Source organism: Macrotis lagotis, chromosome 5 (genome assembly GCF_037893015.1).
Source record: "Macrotis lagotis isolate mMagLag1 chromosome 5, bilby.v1.9.chrom.fasta, whole genome shotgun sequence".
In the NCBI taxonomy this organism is placed as follows: domain Eukaryota; kingdom Metazoa; phylum Chordata; class Mammalia; order Peramelemorphia; family Peramelidae; genus Macrotis; species Macrotis lagotis.
The window spans coordinates 252,714,685-252,733,147 of record NC_133662.1 but is presented as its reverse complement, the minus strand read 5'-3'; the positions used below and the strand labels follow the sequence as shown (position 1 = coordinate 252,733,147).

The 18,463-nt window shown below is 45.6% G+C and overlaps 1 protein-coding gene across 4 annotated transcripts in view; it reads left to right on the top strand.

Annotated features, from left to right (window-relative positions):
• Positions 1 to 18,463, top strand: part of GTF2IRD1 (GTF2I repeat domain containing 1) — a 234,448-nt gene that overhangs the window by 35,850 nt on the left and 180,135 nt on the right. The window lies entirely within an intron of this gene.

Sequence of the window (18,463 nt, the reverse complement as noted above, 5' to 3'; positions counted from 1 at the left end):
TAAATCCGAGTCCAAGCTTCCAGGAGGAAGTGGTAGCTTGCTAAAGCTAATGGTTAAAAAGACAATGAATTGTTTCAGTCATGTAGAATGGCACAAGAACAGGAAAAGGAGGAGCCAGTATTCCAAGGTCAGCAGGCAGAGATAGAATGGGGTTCAGTGGCACCGAAGTGAGGAAGGTGGTCATTGGACTTCCCTATTTGGGGGAAGATTGTGCCTAGAAAATTGAGGCTTTGGAAAGAAGGGAAGAGAGAGGAAGAGAACAAATCAAAACCCCAAGACTTTGCCCCCTCTGCTCCTCAATTTCCTCATCTGTAAAATGGGTATAATCATACAGAAAAAAAGAAGTATGAATTATCCTAGTCATTAGATAATGGCTAGACTCGGTTTACCAGCTTCATTGGTTAAATATTTATTTAATATCAATTTGGCATTAGGCTGGTCTTTGGACACATAGTAGGGCAGTAAATAAATGCTTCTTTGTTCATTGCTCCATTTTTGGTATTTGTGATGGATAGCCCGCTGGACTTGGAATTCTCATGTATAAAACAGGGGAGGTTGGGCTTGACTTCGGTGGGCCCATCTGCTGTGACATCTATGAACCATCACTCAGTGATAGTTCTTAGGGCCCTTCCAGCTGTGAGCCTGTGGACAAACCACTTTCCTTGGCCTAGGTATTTGCACCTGTAAAATGGGGGAAGTTGGACCAGATAAGGCCCACTGAGAGTCCACTGAGGACCCCTAAGATCACTTCTGGCTCTAGATCTAGAATTCTCCTGTAAAGGAGCCTACTCTCTACTCCCTACAATAATTGTTCAGTCATTTTTCTTTTCTTTTTGGGGGGGGGGGACATAGCTTACAAGACAATGAGGTTAAGTGACTTGCCCAAGGTCACACAACTAGGTTTGTTCAGTCATTTTTCAGTCATGTCTAACTCTTTGTGCTCCTCTTTTGGGTTTTAGCAGAACTACTGGAGTGCCTTGCCATTTCCTTCTCCATCTCATTTTACAGATGAGGAAACTGAGGCAAACAGGGTGAAGTGACTTGCTCAGGGTCCCACAGGAAGTATCTCAGATCAGATTTGAATTCAGGAAGATGAGTCTCTATCCACTGAGCCACCTAGTTTGTCCTACAATAATAGAGACAAATGTTAACACTAATCCTGCCCCATGCTCAGAGCTTACCCACCCCCACCCCCACCTTGATTTTGACTTTAACAATAAGTGTGGGTTCATTTATTTGAATATGGGTGTGTCAGATAACTGGGAATGGGAATTCTTTTTAGTTTTTGCAAGGCAATGGGGTTAAGTGGCTTGCCCAAGGCTACACAGCTAGGTAAGGGCCAGTGCTCTATCCACTGAACCACCTAGCTGCCCCTAATCTGGGAATTCTTGATATTTCCTTCCACCCCACAGAGGCCAGCCAGCTCAGAATTTTGCCAGGCTGGCCATGGGCAGAACGTATCCCAGAGATAGAAAGCCAGAGCTGTCATGATGAGGGAAAGCAGCTGTCCTCATTGGGACATGCCAGGCAGCAGGCCAGATCACATGGAGGATCTACTGAAGACCTGGAGACCAGGTGGCCCTAGCAGCCTGGCAGGTTGATTGAGAAGGCAAGGTGTCTAGGAAGGTGGCATCTGGCAGGGGTTGGGCAGGGAGATGGGACTAAGTCTCAGCAGTAAGTAGAGCTAGTGTGGTTTAGTAGTTTGGGAAATATGGAAGAACTGGGTTCAAATTCTACCTTTAAACCATTCTTCACCTTAATTTACTTATTTGTACAATGAAGGGGATGTACTAGGTCTGTGATCTAGGTCTATGATCCTCTGACTCCATTCGCTAACGTAATGGGAGGTAGGGCTAAAATGAGAAATTGGGGTACTATGCAGTGTTTTATATACCCATATATTGGGGTGTTATATGCCAATGAGGGGTTCAAGCAGGACAAAACAAGATGGCGATCCTGTTGCTTGGTCCAGGGAATGAGGTATGGACTCATAGTGACACAAGCCCATTTCTTTGACCAATAGGAACCAGAAAGTCAGAGAAGGACAAATAGCAAGGATGGCTTGTGGCAGACCTGTTGATTTGGGACATAGAGCTACACTCCTGTGTAAACACACACACACACACACACACACACACACACACACACACACACACACACACAGAGTCTCTTCTCTCTTTGTCTTTTTTTTCTCTCCTATCTCTGTCTCTTGTCTCTCTATCTTTCTCTCTCTCTCTCTCTCTCTCTCTCTCTCTCTCTCACACACACACACACACACTCTTAAAGGTTCTAGAACCTTGAAGGTCTAAGCAATTCTGGCTTTATGTGGAAGGATCCAGCAGGTCATCATGAAATTATTCCCAAGAGGATCCATCTTTACACTTATACTCTGGGCCTCAGTTTTACCATTTGTAAAATCTGACCATCAGATTAGCTCAATGATTCTCAAGCCTTTTCAGTGTCTATGCTCATTGGCCCTTGACACTACCATCCTGACCCTCTATCCTATAGATAGGTTCTAACACTACCTAGTTCATAAAGAAAACAGCACTCTTTCCTATCGTCCCCTGATCAGTCCTCTTTCCATTGGGAACCCCAGTCCTAGTTCCCTCACACATAGGCAGGGATCTCACTTTTCTTGGTCTCTGTCCCTGCAATAAAATGTGGAGAATTTTTTTTTACTAACATTCCTGCTTTTGAAATTCTTCAATTATTTTCCAAACATTCCCCAACATGCCCCATAGCCCCTAAGAACTCCTACACTATATCCTCCCTCCGGTCCCTTCTGTTCCCAACATTCCATGGGGCCCCCACTCTGATGAGCCCATGCCCATGGGCCCAGCCATCCCCTCACAGGTCAACTGAGTGTGTGGATGACTGGGCTTCTAAGAAGGGCGACCCTGGCAAGTGAATTCTGCAGCCAAGGGGAAGATGGAAAAGAAACTCAAGTCAGACTGAACTTTAATCACTAGCCTTGGCTGGGGAAAATGGGAAGGAAGGAAGGATTTTAGATTTAGAGGCTACTCCTTCCAGTACCTAGTAGGACCCAAGTGTAGAACCTTCTGGCCTTGCCATGTTTCCTCCCCTCCAAGCCCTGCAGAAGACCCCTCCTACAGCCTCTGGGCTCTGTCTCCTCCATCTCCTGCTTCCATATTTATGCTAGCCAATTCTCTAGGCCCAGAGAACTCTTCTCTCCTTACTTCTTCCCCTAAATTTTCCTGACCTTTCAGTTTTCTGTAGGACACACAGTCCCTTCCCTGGTCCCTCCAGTGGCTGGTGCCTTTCTCTTGAAATCTCTTTTCTGAGCATCCCGTCTATGCTCAGTTATTTGCATCTTGTGTCTCCCATTAGAAGGTAAGGTCCTCAAGGGAGGGCTGGTTTTGACCTTTCTTTATATCCTCAGGGTTGAGTAGAATTCTCCATTCAGTTAGCTTTCCATATAGACTCATTAACTGTTCCCCATTGCTTAATGCTAATGAGAGATAGGAGAACTGGCTCCAGTTGAGATTTAATGGCCAGACTTTCCCTGCTTAGGGGAGGAAGAGAAGAAAGTGAGCTGTTTTTGTCTGTGTGTCCCCCCCCCCCCCCCAACATCTCCTGGCCTTTAGATTGCATGAGAGGGCAGGCTTGTTGTCAGGGAAGGATATAGGGTAATAATGTCCACATGAAGTTTGTTGAACAGTGACCTTCTTTCTCCATGGCTCATGTGCTCACCTCTGTCTGCTCTATGACTGGGGATGACACCAGTCAAAGATGCTAAATGAATAAATGAATGGACATCTCTTAAAGGGATGGACCAGCTCCTGACTGTGCCTTACAAGATAAATAGGGAGAAGCTTCCCTTCTGATGATTCAGAAGTGGTAGATAGAACACTGTACCTAGACTCAGGAAGACCTGAATTTGAATCCTACCTAAAATACTGGCTGCATGATCTTGGGCAAGTCATTTAACCTATGAGAATTAAAAGAAGAAAAAAGAGAACACTCTGGAAATCTTAAAGCATTCATAGAGTTAGCTCTTATTATGATGAGAAAGGGGGAGAGAGTAATGACAGGGTCAAGATGGCCTAGAAGTGATTATGGGCAAGATAAACAGAGCCTGGGGGCCAAGGGCAGAGTCTAAGGTTCTGGAGAAAGGAATGAGGATGAAGGTCAGAGTGAAGAAGCCATGAAAAAAAAGCCATGACTGATAGAACTCAGGTATCCTCCCCTTCCCCCCAATGTCCCACAGAGATAGGAGATTTGCCATCAATAGAAAGGAATAAATATAGCACATGAGCTCACTCTGCCCCATAAACCTATAAAAGGAAACAGAGCCATCCTATAACATTTTCAACGGCAATATGGATTTCTGACAATGCCTCATGTGTGTCCTGAGGAGTCACCATGTTCAAAGTCATTTATAAACATTAACCTGTCCATCAGACTAATTTTATCAAGACTTCTTCCATCACCGGGGAGCAGGAGCCTGGAGAGAAAGGCGGCTTTTGTGAAGAACCCGCAATGTGTGTCATCCCCAGGGCCACGTCCCCAGGTCTGCTGCTACCTGGTCACCATCTTCCCCGGCCTTTCTTGCCTCTCACTCTCCCCCTCCATGTTTTACTGCAGGGACAGAGACCAAGAAAAGTGAGATCCCTGCCTATGTCTGAGAGAACTCAGACTGGGATTCCCAATGGAAAGAGGACTGATCAGGGGAAAGAGCTAGATGTGAAATCCAAAGCCAAGATTAAGAAAATGGGCCAGTCCAGGATATGTGAAGCAATGTCTTTGTCTGGGCCAGAGAATATCAGAGCTGAAAAGAACCTTCGAGATTGTCTGGTTCAAGTCCCTAGTTCTATTTTTCATTTGTTTAGTTTTCTTAATGGAGGGCCGATGTGGGAGAGTAGATAGAGAGCTTCAGAAGTTAGGAAGATGGAAGTTCAAATCCCAGCTCTGACACTGTGATCCTGAGCAAGTCCCATGACCCCAGGCAGCTCCTTATTAAGTTTCAGAGAAGGTGCCCATCCCATGGAGTAGAAGGGCCTTCCCTAGGAGCTTCCTACACTGATAAAGTTGGAGGTCTAGTCAAAGTAGAGATGATGCCTTTGTCCTTCCATCACCTTCTCTTCATGCTCCCCAAGAAGGCAGGTCTCATAACAAAAAAAATGATAAAGGAAAACATTTTCTAAACATCACCAGCACATCAGCTAGCTGAGAGTGTATATAGTGTTCCATACTCACAGCTCCCCACTTCTGCGAAGAGTCTAATGGTCAGAGAACTGTTGTTTTAGAACTGGAAGGAACCTTAGAATCTACTTACTCTAACCTTGCCATTTTATAGCTGAGAAAAGTGAACCTTAGAGAAGGGAAATCATTGAATCCTAAATATAGGGCTCAGAGAGCTCCCAGAGGCTCTGGAGGGTGAGGGATGAGGAGGAAAGCCAGAGTGCAGGCAGTAGAGAAGGTAAAGTGACTTGGGCAAAGGCAGACTTTGCATCCAGGACTTCTGTCCATTTAATCCAACGATTCCAGATCCAGAGCCTTTCCAAAGACTCTCATTCAGAGCCAGTGTTTTTTCCTTCATCGTCTCGGTGAGTACCCAAGGCCAGGGCACTCACATGTTGGTTTCTCCGTGGTGGTTCCCCTGTCCTTGGGTGGGGACTGGGGGCTGTGAAATCTGGGCTGTTGTGGGTGGTCTGGTTTGAGGAGGGGGAGGTGATCCAGGTGGGCTCCAGCCATTAAGGAGGGACTAGCTTTCATCAGAGACAGGGATGTAGCCTGGATGGACCATTGATAGCCAACTGCTCCTTTTTCTCTTGGGGCATAAGAGAGAAAGGGAATGAGAGTCTGACTGTGTGTGTGTGTGTGTGTGTGTGTGTGGGCATGCAAACGAAGGTACAAGAGGATGGCTTAAAGGATGACAGTCAGATCCAATGTGCCTATTTCACAGATGAGGAAGGTGAGGCCAAGAGAGGCAAAGTAGCATAGAATGCTAGAGTGCTAGAGGCAACATTCACGGGGAGAGAGAGAGAGAGAGAGAGAGAGAGAGAGAGAGAGAGAGAGAGAGAGAAGGTTGTGAATTATGGCAGCTAGGTGATGCAGTTGAGAGTTCAGATTGCCTTAAGAGCCTGAGAAAGTCACTTCACTGGATGAGCAAAGGATTGTTGGGAGGAACAATTGAGCAAATCTATGCTAAGAGTTTTGTAAATCTTAAAGCACTTTTTGCATGCTACGTTATTATTATTCCTTCTTCTACTACTACCACCATCAAGTGACTTTTCCAAGGTTACACAGGTATGGAGAAACCGATCCAGGTTTCACACTAAAAGAATAGGAGGGGGCGGCTAGGTGGTGCAGTGGATAGAGCACCAGCCCTGGAGTCAGGAGTACCTGAGTTCAAATCCAGCCTTAGACACTTAATAATGACCTAGCTGTGTGGCCTTGGGCAAGCCACCTAACCCCATTTGCCTTGCAAAAAAACTAGAAAAAGAAAATAGAATAGCTGTGGAGCAGGAGGAATCTCAGAAGCCATTCAGTACCCTGTTTCCATTTTGCAGAGAAGAAAAACTGAGACTAGGAAGATAAAGTGATTTGCCCAAATCAATGAGCATTTATTAAAGCATCCACAATGGGCCAGACGATGTGATGAGTGCTGATCACAAAGGCAGAACTGAAATTTTATGCCCAAGTCCTCTGCTTCCAAATCAGGACAGAATTAAGTCCAGCATGCTGGCTCCCCATGTTACCCAGGACTGGAAATCTAAAGACCATTTGTGGGCCAAGTTACCCCATTTATTTCCTTTTTTAAATTGATATTTTATTTTTCCAAATTCATGTTGTTGGAGTTTTTCAGCAATCATCCATATTCATATGTATATTTTTAAATTGCAAAATTTCCTTCCACCCTCCCCCACTCCCCAGTGGTGAACAGTCGGGTGAATATTGTTCATACAAATGTGTGTTAAACATGTTTACAAATTAATCATTTATATTATAAAATTAGGAGAAATTAGGATTAAGGAAAAGAAATACATGAGATATTTTTTTAAAAAAAAAAGGTGAATGTAGTGTTCATTAGATGCTGAAGGTTTTTTGGTTTTGTTTCGTTTTTCTTCCTCTGGATGGGGATAGCATTGTCCATAGCCGGTTTAATACAGTTGTGCTAGCTCTCTGAACTGCTGAGAGGAGCTGCTTCCATCAAGGTTGATCATCTCACAATGTTGTTGTTAATGTGTACATTGTTCTCTTGGTTCTGCTCCCTTCACTCAGCATCAGATCCTGTAACTCATTCCATGCTTCTCTGGAGTCTGAATGTTTATGGTTTCTTATAGAACAATAATATTCCATAGTATTCATGTACCATGATTTGTTTAGCCATTCCCCAATGGATGGGCCTTCCTTTCATTTCCAATTCTTGGTCATCATTTTTTTATGATTTCTTCAGGATACAGGCCTAGTATTAGAATTACTGGGTCAAAGGGTATGAACAGTTTTATTGCTCTTTGGGCATAGTTCCATATTGCTCTCCAGAAAGGTTGGATCCATTCACACCATTTATCTCCTTTACAGGAGGTAAAGGCAGGATTTGAACTCAAATTGTTAATGCATCTAAATCACTTTGAGCCTTCTGTCTGTGATTCTGAACATTCCTGGTATTCTAGAGGACATGATTGAGGGGTGGGGCAGGTGGGAGAGGAAAGAGAGACAGAGAGAGGAGAAAGAGAGAAGAGACAGAGAGGAAAGAGAGGAGACAGATTAAAGACAGAGACAAAGAGAGGAAAGAAAAAAGACACAGAGACAGAGAGAGAGAGCAAAAACAGAGAGAAACCTCACATTCCACTTAGATCAGTGTATACCAATGCAAAGACTACCAGACTGCCTTCTGTGGGGATGGGGAGAGGGAAGTGAGAGTAAGGGAAAAATTGTAAAATTCAAAATAAATAAATAAAATTTAAAAAACAGAAAGAGAGCAGAAAGACAGAGACAGAAAAAGAGAAAAGAGAGACAGAGAGGAAAGCAAAAGAGAAAGAAGAGACACAGAGAGAGAGAGGCAAGACAGAGACAGAGAAGAAAGAGGGAGAGAGAGAGAGAATAGAGAGAGGAAGAGAGAGGAAAGGGAGAGAGGAGACAGACAGAGAAATGAGACAGTGAATGAGAGAAACAGTTTGTTACTGTGTGAAAGCACAAGATTTGGGATCAGAGGCCTTGTATTTGAATCCCAGCAAGACCATTCCTTTCTGGGCCTCAGTTTACCTAATTTGAAAGGAGGGGGTTGGGCTAGCTTACCTCCAACTCTAGATCCATGAGAGTATGTATTTTTATGGGAGTGGGAGGTGGAGAAGGGAAAACTTAATTGGGCTCCTCCCTCCATCTCTAATTCCCCTGTCCTTATGACTCCTGGGTCCCCCCCAAACCCCATCACCCCCAGGGTATGCCACATCAACCAGCCTTCCCCACCAGCCTCCCAGCCAAAGAAAGGAGAAATGCACCCCCATCCCCTCACCCCACCCCCACCATCCCTTTAAAAAACCAGAGCCACAGCCCTGGCCCCCCTTTCCTCCCTATCCCCCCCCTCGCTGGCAGTGAACAACGGGGTGTTGTGTGTGGGACTCAGGGCTGATGGCCTGGAATAGAGATTTACTGTTGGTGAGATTAAAGGCCCTGCTACATTGTTCAAATACCACGAGATTAGTTGCCAAGGCCACGGCACCCGTTGCCATGGGCACAGCGGGCAGGAATTAGGATTGCGGATTGTTCATCCCAGTCACGCAGCCCGTCGCCGCCACAGCTCTGGAGGCTTGAAAGGACCCCGGTGTCCCCTTACACGCCGGGAAACCAGACCCTGGAAACTGGAGCTCGGTCAGCCCTTGCCAGCCCATCTTTTCTCTTCTTATGGCTTTTTCCTTTGGGAAGATAGATATGGGGGGGGGGCCCACTGTGGAGGAAGGGCAGGCTTTTGGAATGGTGGGAGGGGGGAAACTGGCTGGCAGTCCCTAAGGTGTCTCCTTCCCAGCATTGTGGAAAGCTTCCAGCCCCCTCCCGCCTGCTTCCCACCCCTCACCCCCCAAATCTTGGATGAGTTTCTACTGGGTTGAGCTTTCGATTTTAGTTCTTAGTATCTTAACTCTGCAAGCAGGAAGGGACCCCTAACTGGTACAAGCTCCTCATTTTACAGTGGAAGAAACTGAGGCCAGGGACATGAAGTGCCTTTGGGTAATCACATCATAAACTGTGTCCAGTCTGTGTCCAGTTAGTCTCATTTTGGAGAGGACTTTGGATTGAGGTTTTTGACTGTTTGAAGGGGGTGTCAGGAGATGCTGCAAATGCCAGTCTTTAGGCTGTGAGGATCAGAAAGAGCATGGTATCCACCTGGCCCCCCTAGCCCCCCAAGCCTGCTTTCCCTCTCTCCCTTGGTAGGGCCCACATTTTTCATAATCTCAGCCTCATTTTTGAGTCCTTCCTATATTTGGTCTAACAAAGTCAGGAAGTCATCCCAGCCTGGTATCTGTCACCCTATTTCTCAGATCATGTCACATCAGTCAACAAACATTTATTGGGGACCTACCGGGGGTCAGGCCTGTGCTAGAGGGAGAACGTCAGAAATGACCGAGCTCACGTTCTGAGAAGGAAGACCACTAACTGGGATTTCAGCATAGACAGAACAGATACAAATCTATGCAAAGTGCCTCCAGGTGGCTCGGGAGGATTCTGGAAGCTGGGGGATGAGGCTTATGGAGAAACTTGATGCAGGGGCTATATCATGAAGAGAGAGATTCCCTAAATTCCCTAAAGAAGGAGAGCTTGGCAGCCTTGGGGGATGTTGAGTCCAAAGGTATGGAGATGGGAGATGGGGTATCCTGTCTGAGGAGCAGAGAAGAGACCCGGCTGGGTTGCAGATTGTGGGAGGGGGAGTAATGTCCAGGGAGGCTTGAAAGCTCTGTCAGAGCAGTTGTGTCTGACTCTTCATGGCCCCTTTTGGGGTTTTCTTGGCAGAGATACTGGAGTGATTTACCATTTTCTTTTCTTGCTAATTTGATAGATGAGGAAACTGAGGCAAAGAGGGTGAAGTGACTTGCCCAGGGTCTTAAAGCCAGTACCTGTTGGAGGCCAGATTTTAACTCAGGAAGACTTCAGGCTCCCATCTTCCCCAAGAATGTATGGGGCTTTAAACAGAGGCGTTTATATTTTATCCTGAAAATAATACAGAATTTATCAAGTAGGGGAGTGACACGATGACATCTGTGCTTAAGCAAAATCACTTTGACAACTGTGAGGAGGGTGGTCTGACTCCAGAGTCAGGGAGACCAAGTGGGTGCTGTGGCTATATCTTGTTGAGTTGGATAAGGGGGAGCTTTGGAGGCAGCTATGTGGGTAAGAGAACAAACTGGATGGCAGGGATGTTGGGGAGGGAGAAGCTGTAAGATCCAGCAATGGATTGAATATGTAGGATGAGGGATGAGGGATGAGGGGGCGTAAGGTGTTGATGTGTGCCGGGACATTGGAAGGATGGAATTGCCTGCCTGCCTTCCTCACAAAAAGGGAAGTTTGGAAGGAGAGATTGGAGGGGTTTTTTGGGGGGGATATTCTACTTTGGACATGTTAAGGTTATTTTAACCCTGGAATATACAGGTTAATGCCCAATAATTGTTGCTGTTCAGTCATGTCCAACCCTTTGTGACATTCGGGGTTTTCTTGGCCAAAATAATGGAAGTGGTTTGCCATTTCTTTCTCCAGCTCATTTTACAGATGAGGAAACCAAGTCCAACAGGGTGAAGTGACTTGTCCAGGGTCACACATGTAGTAAAGTGTCTGAGGTCAGATTTGAACTTGGAAAGAGGAATCTTCTTGACTCCAGGCCTAGCACCTGTCTACTATCTCAGCACCCATAATAATAATAATGATGATGATGATGATGATGATGATACACAATTGATAAGGTGGGTCTGATACTCAAAAAGAAAAGACTGGGGCTGATTATCCCAATCTGAAGAGCCTACAGAGAGGTGAAAGTTCATTCCAAGGGAGCTGATAAGGTTGACAGGAGAAGAGGAAAAAGGGAGAAAACAGGGGCCAGGATGGAAGTTTGTGGAAACCCCCCCCCAAGTCAGGGAGCATGATGTGGATGATGAATCCTCGAGGGAGAGGGAGGAGTGGGCAGACAGGAAGGAGAATCACCAGAGAGATGTGGGTCCCCAGTGTCAAAGGCTGCAGAGACTCCAAGAAGGATGAGCACTGGGAAAGGACCATCTGCTTTGGCAATTAAGAGATTGGCGGAAACTTGGGAGGGATGGTTTCAGTTGAGTGATGAAGTCAAAAACCAGATTGTCAAAAAGTGAAGGAGTGAGTGGGAAAAGAAGAAAAGAGAGCCTCTGGGAACCCCTGACCTGATGGGGGGGGGGCACAAAGCCCTTACCCTCAGAGACCCCTGGGACTGCTAAGTGTGGAAACAAGGCCATAGCCTTTGGGGATCCCTACTGAAATGACCCTAACCTGATTTGATCAGCAGCTCCTTCCTTACCACAAACCACTTGGGAAATAGGATGGACCTTGGATTGGCTCACTCTTCACTGAGACAAATTGCCGAAGAGTGAGCTGGGTAGTTAAATATTAAGCTTCCCTTCCCAGGCACTGAAGGCTCCCTGAGGGCCTGGTTGTCCCCCTGTTCTTTGGTTAGCACCTTGGATCATGCTCAAGAAATGATGAGCTGTTTTGGTCTCTAAAGTCTCCTAGTCTACCCTGGGGTCCTCTCGAGGACTTGGCTGGAGAGATCAAGACCCCCAAATTGTGAGTTTGTGAATCAAATGTGAAATTCTCCTTAGATTTGCTGAGGAAACCAACTGCTTTCAGGGCAAGGGAGGGACTCTGGCCAAGGGAGGGAGAGTTTATTGGCTTTGTTAAAGGGACCTGCCCCTGGAGTGGCTGTGGTTCGGTTGCTGCTGTCTGGCCCAGCCCTTATTCCCCTGGGCTCTGATGGCTGACCTGAGAGGAAGAAGTCCAGGGAAAACCCAACCAATCCCTCTTCCCCATCTCTTCCCATTAGGGAAGAAAGTGACTGATTTGGAAAACAAATAGTTCACATAGAATGGGAAGTTTTTATTTGGATTCTGTACATACAGAGGCTTGCAGAAAAACATACACCCGATGCCCTAGGATGAAGAAGCAGGTCGCGGCTCCTGGCTGTTAACCCCACTTGCTGCCAAGCCTGGGGAAAGACCGTTAGAGCTGGCAGGGATCTAGAAGTCAGCTAGGCCACCTCTTAAATTTTGCAGATGGAGAAATTGGCACTCACAGAAGGGAAGAGACCTGTCTGAGGGAATGGGGGCATTTACCCTCAGATGCTATGGACACACTGTACTCATTGACCTCAGAAGTATGGGAGAAGGGACAGGAAGGATGGACATGGCTGGCTGGCTGGCAAGAAATAGCTCTTCATTGGACTAAGAATTCCAGAGGTTCAGGGGCCATCAGGAAATATCTTGTCCATCCCCCACAAGAAATTCCCAGTGAAATAGAACTGACAGGGGGCAGATAGGGGGTACAGTACTTCAAATCCAATCTCAGACACTTAATAATTACCTAGCTGTGTGACTCTGGGCAAGTCACTTAACCCCATTGCCTTGCAACATCCAAAAGAAAAAGAAATATAGATGACAAATGCTCACCCAACCTTTGCTTGAAGCTCCATCACCTCCTGAGACAACTCCTTCACCAGTTGCCAGGATGTCTTCCCCTGATATCAAGCTTCATTTGCCTCTAAGCAACTTGTACCCCATGCTCTTGGATCCCCCCTTTTGGAACCAAGCACATGTGTCCTATGACAGCCCCCCCCCCAAAGTTTGAAGAGAATGATTCTTCTCTTATCCAGACTAAACATCCCTAGTTCCATGTCATTGGACATGAATTCAGGACCCTTCCCCATTCAGATTGCCCTCCGCTCAACAAACTCTCCAACCGTCAGTTCCTTCCTAAATAACGGCATCCCAAAGATGGAGAAGATGCAGTCTATCCTGAGACCATCATTGTTTCCTTCCTGGAAGCTCACTTCTCAGGATTTCAGGAGCTTCCTTGGTTGTGCTCTTGTTGGTCCATAAGGGCCAGACAATCTCTTTCAAACCCACTACTGTCTCCCCCGATTCCTTTAGGAAATCATCTCGTCCCTCCTCTGATGTCTCAGTCATCCCAGGCTCCACCCGAGCTAATTCCAGGGAGGTGGTTTTCATCATTATGAATAAGGTGTGGCACTAAGATACTTAATAGAAATGTTATTATTTAAAAAAGAATTAACGGTGGCCAGGTGTAGATCAAACAACCTTCCCAAACTGTGATTTCTCTTTTTTTACAGACAACTGCATTCTACCTGCCCTTCACTCCTAAGGCTGGGCCTTATTAATGTTCCTCTCTCGCTCTCAGAGCCTAGCTTTTATACAGAGTGGGCGCCTAAAATATGGAGAGGGAGAGAAAGACAGTTAATATCTCACTAAGAGGGAAAGGAGAAAGGCTTCCGTCTCAATTATAGAAAATTACTAAAGAAATTCAGTTGAATTATTTTGAGGTACAGTAACCGACTAATAACGTGTTGCTTAGTAGAGGGCCCTTAGGGACCTGTTTTAATACAGAAATAAGTGTTTTGTAATTAGCACATTGATTATCTCCAACTGGGCACCCTTCTGAAGGCTTTGGTTTCCCAAGTCATTTCAGTTCCCTTCTGTAGCTCACTCCCTTTTTTGCTTAGTAGTTTGTTACTAGATTATAAACTCCTCTAAGGCAGGGACTATCCTTTTTTTTTTTGAATCCCTTAGTCCCAGCACAGTATCTGGTACCTATTAGGTGCTTAATAAATGTCTATTGACTTTTTTTAATTGAACCTGTAGCCCATTCTTCTTTTTAAACAGTATAGAGGTCATTTTTATCTGACCCCAAGTTCCAAGACTGATTTTATTTTTTTACTATAATGCCAGAGAAGGAAAGTGAGAAGTTGCATGATGCTATGGAAAGAACTCAGGATTAGGCACCAGGAGAGGTCTGGGTTTGAGTACTACACTCACTCACTTGCTCTATGACTCTGTCATCAACTCTCTGGTCTGCTCAGTTAAATGAGAAGGCTGGATGAGATCATTTGAAGGTCCTTTCTACATCAGAATTGATGATCACATAAAACAGAATGGGTGGAATGCATGGGGAAGAGGGTCTTGTGTACGTTGGAAGGCAGAATTGAGAATGACTTGCTGGCTTCCATCTTCATGGGCAATTCATTGAGAAACTGTCAAGATTATAGATGAAGAGAGGGCAGGGGCTGCTCTTTGGGTCATCTAGGTCAACCTCTTCATTTCACAGTTGAGGGATCTGAGGCCCAGAGAAGCTAGTTGACTTATCCAGTGTCACCCAATAAATGTCAAAGGTAAGATTTGAATCCAAGGCTTCATCATAGAGGTCATCTGATTTAATACCTTCATTTCATCTTACATGGAGGAAGCTGAGGCTAATAAGTGTCTTGCTCAGGGTCACACAGCTAGTAAACATCTGAGAGTGGATGTGAGCTCTTTTTTTTTTTTTTTAGTTTTTGCAAGGCAAATGGGGTTAAGTGGCTTGCCCAAGGTCACATAGCTAGGTAAATTATTAAGTGTCTGAGGCTGGATTTGAACTCAAGTCCTTCTGACTCCAGGGCCGGTGCTCTATCTACTGCGACACCTAGCCACCCCTGGCTGTGAGCTCTTAAGATTTAAATATCATGTTTCCTCTCAGTAACCTTTGAAGGCTAGTGGTACGTATTCTCCCATATTTGAGAAGTAATGTGACTTACCCAGAGGCACACAGCAAGTAAATATCTGAAATTAAATTTGAACCCACATCTCCAGGCTCCCGAAGTCATATAGAGCCCTTAGCTCTTTGTAAAGAGCTTTTCCCTGTGTCATCTCTTCCCTGGGGCCAGGGTTATTAGGCAGGCCATCCAGTATCACTTGGAGAGCTGCCCATCCATCCTCAGCACCTGACCTGAGACAGCCAGGAGAAAGATCCTTAGAATCTCCTCTGCTTGTTTCACCTCCTAGAAAGCAGCCACTGGGAGACTGTCAGCTGTCTCTTTTGAGGCTTTCAGTATTAGAAAGCTAAACAGAGGAACTAAAGAAAGGATGGGGGGCAGTTAGGTGGTGCAGTGGATAGAGCATCAACCCTGGAGTCAGGAGGACCTGAGTTCAAATCTTGTCCTAATACTGTCTTAGCTGTGTGACCTTGGGCAAGTCACTTAACCCCATTGCTTTGCAAAAAATCAAAAACAAAAAAGAAAGAAAGAAAAGATGGATTAATTAGGATTCTAGAGGCTTGAGACCAGGTTTGACTATGGGTTTATGGTGTAACTTCAGGCAAACTCTATAATCTCTCTGAACCCTAGTTTCCTAGTTTCCTCAACTGTTAGAATGAGGGATTGGACTTGATTTAGATCAATGAAAGAGCTCTGGGTTTTGAACCTGGGTTCAAAATTTGATCTGGGGCCTATCACTTAAGTTCTTTATGTCTTAATTTTCTCAACTGTAAATTGAAGGGGGGTTGATCTAGATATCATCAAAGGTCTCTTCCCTCTTTAATCCATGACCCTGTGATCTCTGAAGTCCCTTCTCGCTCCCTTGATCTGGGTGTCTGTTGGCCATTTCAAAAGCTAAATGACACTGGATCCTTGTGTTGACTTGAGGGTTGGGGAGGGGGGTCATAGGGGAGAGACGGTGGCAGCTACTACTTTGACTCACTACTCTCTGACATCTGTTCCCCAAGATAACTTCCCTACTGAGTGTGAAATATGTTTGAATAGGTATAAGAACTAAAAATTTTTTCATCTTGGGGTGATGGTGGAAGGGAAGAGGGGGAGATTGACAGCTATGCAGAGGACAGCCTGACATCAAGGTACTGGGTGGTGCAGTGGATAGAGCACTGGCCCTGGAGTCAGGATCTGAGTTCAAATCCAGACTCAGACACTTAATATTTACCTAGTTGTATAACCTTGGCAAGTCATTTAACCCCATTGCCTTGCCCCCCCCCCCAAGAAAGTCTTTCACCCCTTTGAGGGTTGTTGGTCCAGGGAAAGCTCTGGAGCATCATGATGATGAGGTCCTGAGGTTAGCTGCCTAGCTTGTGGCAGTAAGCAGTGGTATGAGCTGGCAGATAATTGATGCTATGTTAGCTCTTTACGGGCAGGAAATATTTCGTTTTTATCTTTTAATCCCTAGTCCCTGTCACTTAAATGTTTGCTTGATTATCCAGAGGTAAGACATGGAGAGAAAGTCTACCACCAGCACACCTGGATTCTGGTAGCCTGAGGCAAAGCTTCCTTGGCCCATGGTCCTTGCATTTCTGTGGTTGAGAGGCTATTGGAAGTTGTGGGTGGGGGAACTGGAAGGGAGAGTATTGGGCCAGGAAGCCGAGAGGGAGAAAGTTCCCTTGTGTTTGTTCTCTCAGGTTTCTTTTTAGAGAAACACTGGCCATATGGAAGCAGCTGGTGTGTGGGGAGTGTTTGGGTGGCGTGTGATCAGCTTTAGCGCCTCCTTCGTGGTTTGATTATGTTTTTTAATGTCTCTGCAGCTGCTAAGTAGGGCAGGGCACCTCAAGCTGAGGACCTTCCCTCAGGCTAGCCTGTTGTCATTTCAAAAACATCATTTTTGTCAAACGTCATTTCTAGTGCATTGAATGAAATGAGGCCTTTGGGTGCAATGGAAAGACAAAGTTACTTCTTCGGGCCTCAGTGTCCTTATGTGTACGATGAGAAAACCAGTTGTGAGCTGTGCGGGTAAGGAGAGTTTCTCATACTAAGAGTTTTTCAACCCCAGAAATTAGAAGGTTTTGCCAACTGATGTATCACCTGGTGTTTGGGACTCTCCCTACTTTTCACATCATAATGGAATTGGCTGTGGCAGGATTGGACACAGGCGTGGGCTATGTTATAGAGTAAAACCGTGAAGAGTGCATGTAGCAGCACTACACCTGGGCCGTGGTGCTGCGTGTGGGGGTGTCAGATAGCTCTCTTTGCGAGGGCTGGGAGGCTTGGGTTACTCTGAGACAAACCCCTCTCTATTACCTTAGCAGGCTTGGCTTCAGGAAAGCCCCTTACAGACAATGAATGTGAAAACGTAGCATCTTCAGGATGGAGAATTGGAAGAGTCCAACGTTTAGCTAGCCAATGCAGGTGTCCCTTCCTCAGTATCCCTGGGTGGTGATGAACTCATCTCCAGTGATGGAAAATAACCTCTTAAGAAATTTCCAGTCTCCGTGCCTCAGTTTCTCCTTTTTACAGAATATTTTTGAGCAGACCAATCAGTAGCTCAGATCACTCAGGAGTCCTTTGGCCTATACCTATTGTTCTGGCTCTGGACCCCCGAACACATCTTTAGGCTAATCCTTAAAGCTGGAGTCTGTGAACTTGGTTATTTAGAGAACTGTATTTTGATATATTTGGTTTCCTTTGTATTCGTTTTATTGATTTGAAAACATTATTCTCAGAAGCTTCCTTCATTTTCACCCAACTCCCAAAGGGGACCATGACCCAAAAGGGGTTAGAACTCTGACCTCAAAGGATTTGAAGGGAGTTATCCTCCAAGCCCTTTTTTCCCCTAGGATAAAACTTGCCACTTCTTTCTACCAATGTGCACATGGGACAGTGACCATATTCTTTAGAATTTACGCTCTCTTGTCGCATCTAAATGTGGTGTCCAGATTGGGGGCACAGGATCATAGATTTACCTTGGGAGGGGACCTCAATGGCCATCTGGTCTACCTGATTAGTTTATAGAGAAGGAAATAGGTCAGCGAAGATAAGGGTCACCCAAATCATCGTCATAGGCAGGATTCTTTACCTGGGAACAACTGTTGATCAGTCAACTACGCTGGCCTTGGATTCAGGAGGATGGGAGTTCGAATCCAGCCTCAGATACATGACTCTTACTAGCTGTGTGAACTTGGGCAACTCACTTCACCCTGATCGCCTCCCATCTAGAGCCATCTCCAGTTGTCCCGATCCATATCTGGCCACTGGACCCAGATGGCTCTGGAGGAGAAAGTGAGGCTGGGGACTTAGCCCAGCACTCCCTCCCCTACTCAAACCCATTTCATGTGCTTGTCATGGCATCACTTCCCTCATGTCATGGACTTCGAAAATGAAGGACAAACATTATAATATCCATATGTATGTATTCCTTAATGTATAAAATACAAATAAATAAACTCAAGATAATTAAGGCCAAGGGGATGGAGGGAAGGCTAGGGGGAAGAGCCGCACCTCATATAACTCTTTGCACCTCTCTCCAACTCTCTATGATCCCAGTTAAGGTTGTCTTGGAAGAGGTACTGGAATGGTTTACCATCTCCTTCTCCGGCTCATTTGACAGATGAGGGGAAACTGAGGCAAACAGGAGTAAGGGATGTGCCCAGGGTCACACAACTAATTGATCCTCATTTGAACTCAGATCTTCCTGAGTCCAATGAATCCTTTAACTGCCTTCCC